Here is a 10,925-nt window from a genome sequence, read left to right as displayed (position 1 = left end):
AAGTTTAGGGATGAGATAGCATCGAGAACGGTTTGCTCTCCCCACCCTTTTTCCATGTAATTACATAGTTTCTTCTTTGCAGAATACAGTTACCATGGACATAGCACGGTGATTATTCTGATGTCAACGGTAAAGGGAAAACGGAAGGACAGATCACACCAAGGATATGGTTAGGACATGCAGCTTCTTTTCATGAGGATGTAAGGTTAAAAGATTAAGCAGTTTATATATTTTGAAACTTCACAAGTGTATGTTAAATGCTATTATTTTTTTAAACTAGTACTTTGGGGGCGCCTGGTTTGCTCAGTCAGTTTAATGTCCATCTCTCGGTTTCGGCTCAGGTCACAATCTCCAGGTTTCATGGCTTTGAGCCCCATGTCAGGTTCTGCACTGGCAGTGCAAAGCCTGCTTAGGATTCTCCCCTGCTTTTTTTCTATCCCTCCCCACTTGCGCTGTCTCTGTCTCTCTCAAAGTAAATAAACTTAAAAAAAGAGTCTATTCAAAATTCTGAAAAATTAGATACTAAACACATGCACGGGGCACCTGGGTACCTCAGGTAACCTCTGACCCTGGATTTTGGCTCAGGTCATGATCTCACGACTTTGTGAGTTCGAGCCTGGTATCAGGCTCTGCGCTGACAGCACAGAGCCTGCTTGGGGTTCTCCCTCTCCCTCGTCTCTGCCCCCCCCCCCCCACATATATACATATGCTCTCTCTCTCTGTGTCTCTCGAAATCAGTAAACAAACATTAAAAAAATAATAAACATGTGGACAAAAATACGTGGGCGTATTCACGTACCTGTCGGCCACCTAGAAGTCCCACCCTTCCCCATGCTGAACACCACACCTCCCTCTCCTTAAGTGGTAGACGCATAGCGGGTAATGGTGAAGGAGGTGTGCTAACTCAGGTGATGTGAGTTCAAATCCTGAATTTGTCACTTTTAGCTGCATGACACCAGCAAGTTTTTAAGCTCTCTGTGCCTCATTTTCCTTATTTGTAAAATGGGACGTATTAGGTACCTACTACTGCAGAACAGATTACCCCAGATTTAAAACAAACCCATATCATCTCCATTTCTTTGGCCAAGAACTCAGAAACAGTTTAGTTGGGTGGGTCTGGCTTGGGGTCTCTTCTGACTCTGAAGGCAAGACATGGGTTAGGCTGTGGTCATTTAAAAGCTGATCTGGGGCTAGGGTTTCCAAGATGGCTCACTCACACGTGGTTCGTGTGGCTGGTGGGAGGCCTCAGTTCCCGCCCACCCAGGCTTCTTTGTGGGCTGCTTAGGTCTCCTCACAAGACGGTGATGGCTTACCAAGAATCCCCCCACTTAGTAATTTTCCATCCACTGACCCTCTTACCAGCTGTCTTTACCGTTTTCAGAGTGAAGCTGGTCTCTCTCCCCTGCTACAATAGTCTACCACAAGAAAATCTCCCTTGCCGTCTTAATAAGAATCAGAATTATGTTTTTTCATTAGCACCCTCTGGGGCAGGGTCCTTTGTCTGTTACCGAGTCCCAGCTCTGGCCCACAGGTCCACAAAGCCCACAGGTGGCTCCCTTATCCTTGGCCTGCACCCCTCCCCCCACGGGGGTACTGTGAGGCTTTGTTCTGCTGCTGGGTGATAGCAGCTCTAATCAGTCCATATTCTTCATCATTTTCCTGTGTGAACTTGACCTCAGGCCCTTGACAACACAAACACCAAGACCATAGGTGATCTCTCTGGGTTTCTTGAAGCTTGCCATGATTTGGCTTAAAATGGGGGGAGGAAGCATCTCCTTTTCTCTCTCTTTGAAGGGCGGGACACACAGCCTCTTCTTTTGTACCGGGAGCTAGGGTGGTTGGTGAATTCAAGCGAATTCAGGCAAAACAGGTTTGGAGCCTCTCCTTTTACAAGTCCAGCATCAATCAGCACTTACCATAAGGTGAGGGGACTTAGCACCTGTTGTTCCCAACCTCCACCAAAATGCTGAACCCAAGAGCCATTAAAAGGGATCCTGGTGGGAAAGCACTCACTGCAAACATTTTTACTCTTCTTTTAGAGAGAGTGCTTTCTGACCTCAAGTCCTTTGACCAGCCACTGCTAAGATGGGACGCGAGATAGGAAGTTTTATACATGCCAAAGAGACGTTCTTACCGTATGCAGCAAGATGTTTGCATCACCACTATTTTTCCCAGCACAGGTCTCACAGTTTTCAAATATTCTGCTGTTAATTGAAAAGAGGAAAATTACTTCTGTGTAAATTATGATTGGTATAAATTCTATACTAACCCTTGACTGGCAGCCTCATGCATCACTACTTACATTCTGCATGCTTGTCTTGGGTCGTTCGCTAAGTGATATAACACCTACAGTTCCAGTGTCTGCCCCTTGAAGTGTTTTCTCTGAGGCACATCTTTCAGCACATGTAAGGTATTTGGTAACCCGTGACTAGTTTCCTTCTCAAGAATGTATCCGAATAGGAAATTCGAAGACAACTACCCTAAAGTAATTGTGGCCAATGCAGCAGTTCCTAACTTTTGAAGGTGGTCAGTATTTGCCACCCCAAACTATGCCACTTTGGCGTCTTGATGGATGCTTTTGAGCTGAAGGTAATTGGAAATGGCAGACACAGGAAGACCTCTTTGCCCTCCTCCTTTCTGCCTAAAAGCAGCGCATATATTTCCCCCCATAAAGGTGACGTATAGTCTTATTGGTAGAGAATAGAGATCCTATTCTCCCCAGGAGGATCAGAGAGGCAGGGAGATAAGAGGAAATGAGATGAGATGAGTCCGTGTAAGACACCTTACTCTTGATTACCATGTATTTCCTAGTCCTTTTCTCCTAATTTACTGTCCTGGAGCCCAGTCCCCTCATTCTCTGTCTATACTTCTCTACAATTTATTGCCCCGCCTTTTTAAGGTTTATTTATTTTGAGAGAAAGAGAGCACGAGTGGGGGAAGGGCAGAGAGAGAGAGAGAGAGAGAGAGAGAGAGAGAGAGGGAATCCCAAGTAGGCTCTGTGCTGTCAGTGTGGAGGACGATTCAGGCCTGGTTCCCACTAACTGTAAGAGCATGTCCCGAGCTGAAGAGTCGGACGCTTAACCGACTGAGCCACCCAGGTGCCCCATCCTTTTCTTAATAGCATACACAAACCCCCAACTCTAACTGCTTCTTTGGGTTTTTACTTCTTTTCCATGAAGTCCCTACGCCCATAAAAATATTAATGTCAATAAAAAAAATTCATATGCCTTTTCACCTGTTTTTCTGTCTTTTGTCAGTTTAATCTGCAGGATTATAATTTAAAAGGTCAGAGAAGTTGTTCTCTTTCTATGCTTTGGATTCATATCCTTTGGAAAATAACAGTGAGGAAAGAAAAGGTCTGGTAAGGAGTTAGGCTTTTACTGAGGGGGTTCAGGACATCCCCCCCCCCCACCAAACTTGGCACCTTAACATACTGAATATTTGGAAGCTGAAGGAATTTGAGAAATGGCACCTGCAGGAAGGAGTTTCTGAGCTTCGCCAGCCCGAAGCAGGTCATAAAACAGGGGAAAGACTTTCTGACTTAACATCTCAGGCAGGTCAGGGGTGTCCTCCCTATATCCCGAGGCAAGGAGCTCATCTGTCATCTCCAAAGATAAAGAGACACCAAGAGGAATCTGAACACCCTGCTACTCTTCAGTCAACCTATTTGTCTTATCATATCTTGCCACCACTTTCCACTCTCCTTCATACATGGAAACACTCAGGTTGAACCATTCTTCGGGTCTTCATTTCCTTAGGAAGACCCCCATGGTACATGAGCATTAATATGAAATAAATTCGCTTTGCTTGTTTGCTTAAAGGGAGCCAGAATAGCCCAAATTCAAGGGGAGGAGGGTCTCAAGGGACTTTCGGATGTTTTTTACAGTCACCAAAAACTCCTTGCTCTTGATCTTAACTTAACTCACCTGTTAAACTCCTGAGGTCATCCAAATCCATCCAGTTCACTTTCATGACCTCTACCCTAGTCCAAACTCACCCCTTTCCTGGGCTCCTACTCTCCTTTCCAACCCTGTCCTGTGGAAATCTGTTCTCCAAGATCTGTGTAAACCCAACACTCTTAGAATAAAACTAAAACTCCTTACCTACAAGGCCTGACATGATTTGCGACCACCCCCCCACCCATGTCTCCCGCCCTAACCATGCCACCTTCATTTCCTGCCTACCCATTACTCTTCACCATGCTCTAGCCCTACCCGTCTTCCTTCTTCCTCAAGTAGCCAAATTCTCTCACACCTCAGAGATTGTCCCAGAAGGCTTCCCTGCCTGGGTCTTCACACTGTTTTCTCAACCTTATCTTTCAAGTTTCAGAGCAAAGATGACTTCCTCAAGGAGGCCCTCTTGGATTGACTCCTACAAGAGCGGCAAGCCCTCCCCCAGTTACTATCTGTCTCATGATCCTGTTTATTTCCTTTGCAGCACATTTGGAATCTAGACTTTTCTGTCCATTTGCTTATTTAGTGTCAATTCTTCCCTACTCTCTCTTCCCCCATTCCCACTAAATCAATCCCTTTAAGGGTGCTTTAACTTCCTCATTCCTTATCCACCACACCAAGAACTATGCCTAGAATATGATGGATGCTCAATTAACATTTGCTAAAATATCCCCTGCACCTAAAACTAGCCTGGAACCTAACATATGTCCTGGAACATAGATGCTCAGTAAATATTTGTTGACTCCTGAACGAGTGGAAGCTGCAGTCTGGATCTGTGCATCTCACCAGTCACATGATCCGGCCTCTGCCTTCTTGAATGAGAGAACACTGGAAATTTCCTGTAATCCTTCCTAGGGCTGCTCTACCAAAGTATCGCCAACGGGGTGACTTAAAACAGCAGGGATTTGTTCTCTCACAGCTCAGGAGGTCTTAAGTCTGAAGTCAAGGTGTTGGCAGGGACACACAACCTCCAAAGGCTCCAGGGCAGAATCCGTCCTTGCTTCTCACACCTTCTGGTGGTCATCAAGAATTGTGGGCATTCCTTGGATTGTACTGCAGGACTCCACTCTCTGCCCTCATCTTTGCCTGGCATTCTCCCCGTGTGTTTTTGTCCAGATTTCTCTCAGACAAGGATCTGTCCTTGGAATAGGGCCCACTCTAATCCAGTATGAGCTAATTTTAAATGGATTACATCGGCAGAGACTACTTTCAAATAAAGTCGCATTCACAGGGACGGGGGTTAGGACTTCAGCGTATCTTTTGGGGAATACAATTCAACCCACAGCAGTACCTCACACAATATTTATACTGGCAGCTCCAAAGGGAAATTTTCCTTTCAACTTAGACTTTTCTCTGACCTCTGCTTTGGTTTCCCTGCTTAGATTGGAAGCCAGCCCTGAGTCTAGGCAATTCACTTAACCAAGGCTCGGATTCCCTCTGGGCCCTCCAAAGTCCTTCCCCCTGGAAGCCAAGACCCGATATGTCCACTCAACCCTGTGGTTCCCAAGTGCTATTCGTTCCTAAGGAGCCTACCACTGATACACTAGAATAGCTTTCACCTAACATCTAGCCTATTGGATCGCTAGAAAGATTTAATATTCATTCTAGTTGTATAATTTAATTGCATTACAAGCTGTTTTGGTTGGGTAGAGGAGATAGTCTGGGAATCTAATGACCATTTACAACATTGCATCTTTCCTTAGAAACATTGAATTGTAAGTTAAATATATAATCTAAATGACAAATAAACTCTTACAATGTAATTGCATAGGTAAATTGGGGAACACCTAAATATAAAAAGTTAAAAATGATGCAAGAATTAAATAATATGATAGTAATATATGGGTCACAGGGTAATAAATTACTGATGACCCCTAAAAGTGCTATTGGTTCTAAGAAGGTATTTGTATTTTAATACCTCGAAACCTAAAGGAACAAAATTCTAATATAGAATATTAGTTGATGCCCTAGGAGGTACAGTATTCCTTTTTTTTTTTTTATGATGTGTTAGGACTTTCTAATGCATTAGAATCATAAACATAGTTATACATTTACTTTTCTGTAAATGCTGGCCCTAGCTTTTGAATCCAGTGACCAAACAACTCACTCTGTCTTGCCATAGAAAAGGGACTCTCTAAGAGATGGGTTTCTGCACAGCTATCAATGTCACTGGGAGGGGAAGCCGTAATGGTAGTTCAAGACTACCTTGAACTGGGCCATAGGAGTTCTGGCTGTCTGCCCACTGTAGGGAAGAATTCTAACACATTCTTCCATTGTTGGCTTAATGGGGGGTGAGGATTATATACTGGGTTATTCTCTACAGTAGAACATAGCTCCTAAATTTCCGGGAGAGGCAAATACATGCCATTGATTCCTCATAATAATGAGTATTTGCTAGATTTTTTTTTTTTTTTTTTTTGCACTAAATCCACAGGGTTATTTTACATCGTGAAAGCTTCCTAAGCAGTCAGAAGGGCCCTGGATCCTGGAAGGGGTGTAGGTAGGAAAGAGTGAGGTATTTCTTCAAACTGTCTACAGATAGGAATCTTTGACCTGAAACAGAGAATAATGTGAAGCTAAGCTGGATGTACCATGGACTCATTCTACGGGAACAACGTTTTGCTGGAGAGCCACCTTTGTGAGTAAACAGGTGTCCCCATACCTTCTGCCAGGTCTTAAAAATCCTCAAAGCTCATTGTTCTGGTAACATTCCTTTGACTTCAGCATGCTCCCGGCTAGCAGAATCTAGCTGCTCATTAAAATTGCACAGACATTTTTCAGGAAAGCAAGTATGTGTCACTTCCCAAAGGAAAAACCAGCCACTCTTCAAAGAAGTGGATCTTAAAAAGGGTTTTGGAAGTCCATTTATCATGGGGCCATTCTCAAATAGATGGAGAGAGGAATGGAATATTCCTATTTATTTATCCAACGTTTCTTAAATCCCTACTGTGTGAAAAATCTTCATTCAAGGCATTAGTAGCATAGTGCAAATATGAACAGGACAAAGCATCTGCATTCAAAGGAGGAGAGAGAATTGTTGCAACTTAGGGGAAAGTGTGAAGGGTGACTCTAAAAGAGGTTGAACCCAAGGTAGGGTTTCTTAATAGGATGACATCACTTGTGACTGGGCAGATCTGAACCTTGCCTGATGATAAGATTTTCAACAAAGAATCAGAAAGTACGGGCAGGCGGAATGGAAGAACATTCTAGGAACAGAGAAAAGCATGAGTTCAGGCATAGGGCGGGGCCTACCTGGAGAAGCAGTTACCCAGTGTGGCCTATCGAGGTGTGATATGAGGAAGTGGACTGTGAGGCTGGAGAAGCAGGTTGGGTTCAGCTCTCAAAGAGCTTTGACGCCAGGTGCCTGAGTCACTATTTTATCTAGCAGGAGGAAGGCAGGGTGAACACAGAACTTTCTATCTGCGTTGGAACGATTTTGACACGACAAATGGCACTCTAAACATTTGTGGCAGAACAACAGTCATAAGCTGGGTACTGGTCTGGGCAAACTGGGTCCTATGGTCACACTAGTAACTGGGAGAATCTGCACACAGGTGCTTGGCTTGGAAGGAGAGTTCCAGAGAGCAGAGGACACATCACGTGGCAAGTAGGCCTATTCATTCCCCGTGGCTACAACCACAAAATACCACAAACTGGATGCTTAACACAACAGACATATATTCTCCCACGATTCTGAGACCTTGAAGGACAAAATCAAGGTGTTGGTAAGGCCATGCTTCCTCTGAAGGCTCTAGGGGAGGATCCTTTCTGGCCTCTTCCTAGCTTCTGGTGGCTGTCTGTCCTGTTATCCTTGCAGTTCCTTGGCTTGTGGATGTATCCCTGCAACCCCTGCCTTCCTAGTGTGCTTGCTCCCTGTGTGTCTTTATGGGGTCTTTCACTGCGTGTCTGCCCCGTGTCTCTTCTCTCATAAAGAAATCAATGACATCAGATTAAGGTACCTCGTACCAATTTAACTACATCTGCAAAGACACAATATCCAAACAAAGTCACATTCTGAGGTTCTGGGAAGGACACGAACCTTTGGGGGACACTCTTCAACACAGCAGAAGTACCAGAGAAGGAACACGTATGAGTAGAGGATAGCTCAGGATCCTCAAAGACAGGAAGGTGGGAGGCAGCAGAGGGCAGTGGATGGGAAGGGGAAAGGGAAGTGGAGGGTGTGGAGTTTTGCTAATTCGGGCAGCTTCCCCCAGGGGCCTGGAGGGTGGAAAGCTGCCAGCGTACCCCATCCTGCTTCCACCCAATTTCTCAAGTCTCGGCTCTTCCACCCCCCCCCCCCCCCTCCCACCTTCCTGGCGGGGGGGATGCTGGGCTATCCTTACTAAAATTGAAACCAGACTTTAAAGAGATGGCATGCAGTTCAAGTCATGACTCAGCTGCTTTTAACTTTGTCATCTTGGACGAGTCATATGACCTCTGAGTCTGTTTCCTCCTCCATAAAATGAGGATATTGTTGATGGCCAATAAAGGTCTTTCTGGCTCTAGAAGCTGCAACTTTAGGAGGAAAGGTGGAACTATGCTCCCCTAAAGGGACAGCTTCAATAGGACCCTCGGCCGTCACCATCTTTTAGCAAGTATTTTTTATCTAATGACACAGCGTTTTTAGTTGCAAACAACAGAATTTGGTTGTCTGGAGCAAAATAGAAGGCTGTCAGGGGCTAGCACTAGGAACAATCTGGTCCAGTACCCTACTAGGGTGTGTCCAACCCCCTTCCCCTCCCAGGCACCCTCCCCGTTTGCATCGTTTGCATCACTTCCTCCAGGGTTAGAGTCTAATCAGCAGTCTCAGTGCGGAGTGTGCTTCTCAGCTGTGCTGGGGATAAGCCAGGATAAGATTTCCCCCAAAGGGAGATTAGGTTGCTGATAAAAGGAAGGGCTGGATGAGAACACGTGTCTACAGCCAAGAAGCATTTGGAATTCAGACAAGCACGAAGATGTTAATAGGTCTTAATTTTAATATTTAGCCACTAGTAACTCTACCCTAACGTTGTTGCTCTATTACTAATATGATTATCACTATGATTTTAATCTAGTGGTTAAGAGCTCACATTCTGGAGTCAGAGAGACCTAAGTCTGAATTTTAGCTCTGCCCCATGGCAGCTGTGTGACTTTGGGAACGTTATTTACTACTAACATACAAGAAGTCTCGGTTTTCTCACCTGTAATGTGGAAATGAAAATACTGACCTTACAGATAATGGTTAAAATTAGAGGAGATTATATATTTAAAAGCGCTTCGTGCAATGCTGGTCTCATAAAATATACATTACCTAGTAATGATAATCCTTCTGGACCAGGCACCAAATTAAGTGGATTTTGTGCATTATTTCATGTAATCCTCACAGCTATCCGACACAGTTAATATCAAAACTGACTCCCTACCCTGCTTCTTTACGAGTAGAAACTGAAGTTACAACTGAGAACCTTGGTTAAGGTCACACAACTATATGAACTGTCAAAGCCAAGGATGCTGGCCAGCTGACAGACTCAGAAGCCCAGGGTTTGACCCTATCTGCTGGAGGAGCCAGCACAGTGCTATGCTAGCTCAGGGCTCACCAGGCCCTTTGCACACCCAACTGCTAGCGACTTCCTTAGATCAGATGATAGACACTAATCTATCCTTATGAGGCAGCTTAAAGCAAGAGAGGGTGGAGTTGAAAAGTTTGCTTTTCTTATCATTACTTGTTATTACTGCTAACTTCTCTGACCATTCTATTTAGTCTGCATTCACTGTAATGAGTTATTTGAGAATGGAGTGGCATTTAGATCAGGATGACCATAATGGTACAGGTTTATGCACAAACTCAAGTAAGAACCGAAGATGATAACAAGGATCTCGCGAATCACACACAACAAGCGACACCAACCTTCCATGTATTGTTTAATCATAAAAACCGATTGAATCACTTGCTAATCCAATGTTTACATTATTAATCTACACGTTGTTCAAATGAGTGAGTATTGTGATATTTATAGAAATTAAGATCAACTATTTGAACTTGAACTGGATGCTTTATTGAGATACAATTGAGATATAAATTAATGCTGGAACATTAAGACTTTTTTCCCTAGCCTCATGTTTCTTTTTTTTTAAAGGTCCCATTTCAGAAACACAATTTTTAAAGTCAACAATAATCCTTAAGCTACATTTTAAAGACACCCACCTTTAATCGCTTTTCATCACAAGAGAAATGAACATTTTTCTGTAGCTTCTCATTGGCAAAAAACCAAATTTGCTGTGACTGCTATACATAAGGGCGCGTTCAGCCACTTTCCAAAGAAATGAGTCAAGTTACCAACGTGCAATTTGACATCACACTACCCTGAGATTCAGCGGCACAAACAATAGCGAATGAACTATGGTGCAAAACACTAAAAGGACTAAATGGAAAAGTAGACGGCTTGAAACAAGCAATAAGTTTTCTTCCAGCAAGCACATCTCACCATTAAGCTAGAGAAGGCGAGGGGAAGGGCTTCCCCACAGTGGCCCTGCTCCGGCTCGCTTGCTCCGGCTGTCCTCGGTCCCTCCCCGCCCGCGGAGGCCTCCAGGCCGGGGTCGCCGCGCCAGGTGGGCGCACCCTGGCCGCGCGGAGGCCGCCGCCCCGCCGCAGGGGCAAGGGGAGGACCGGCGCCCGAGGGCCCAGAAGATTTTTCTCCTCCGCGCGAGCCAGGGCCACCCGAGGAGGGGAGGCAGCGAGGAAGAACGAGCACGGAAGGGGCGGCTGGACCAGCCCGCACGGGCAGTGGGGCTCCGGGCTGGACCCAGCTCGGACCCCCGAGTCCAGCCGCCGAACGCCCCTCTTTGACCCACAGCACCCCCGCCCCCACGACCCCCGCACGCTCCCAGACCCGGCGCGCCCCCGGCCCTCAGACGCCCCGCACACGCCCTTCGGCCCGGAGCGGCCCCCGACCTCCCCGTCACCCAGGCGCCCGCGCGCCCCCGCTCCCCCCT

The sequence above is a fragment of the Herpailurus yagouaroundi genome, unplaced genomic scaffold, assembly GCF_014898765.1.
Source record: "Herpailurus yagouaroundi ecotype Mexico unplaced genomic scaffold, PumYag 142, whole genome shotgun sequence".
Lineage (NCBI taxonomy): Eukaryota > Metazoa > Chordata > Mammalia > Carnivora > Felidae > Herpailurus > Herpailurus yagouaroundi.
The sequence above is the reverse complement of the archived record's forward strand: the minus strand, read 5'-3'. Positions refer to the sequence as shown.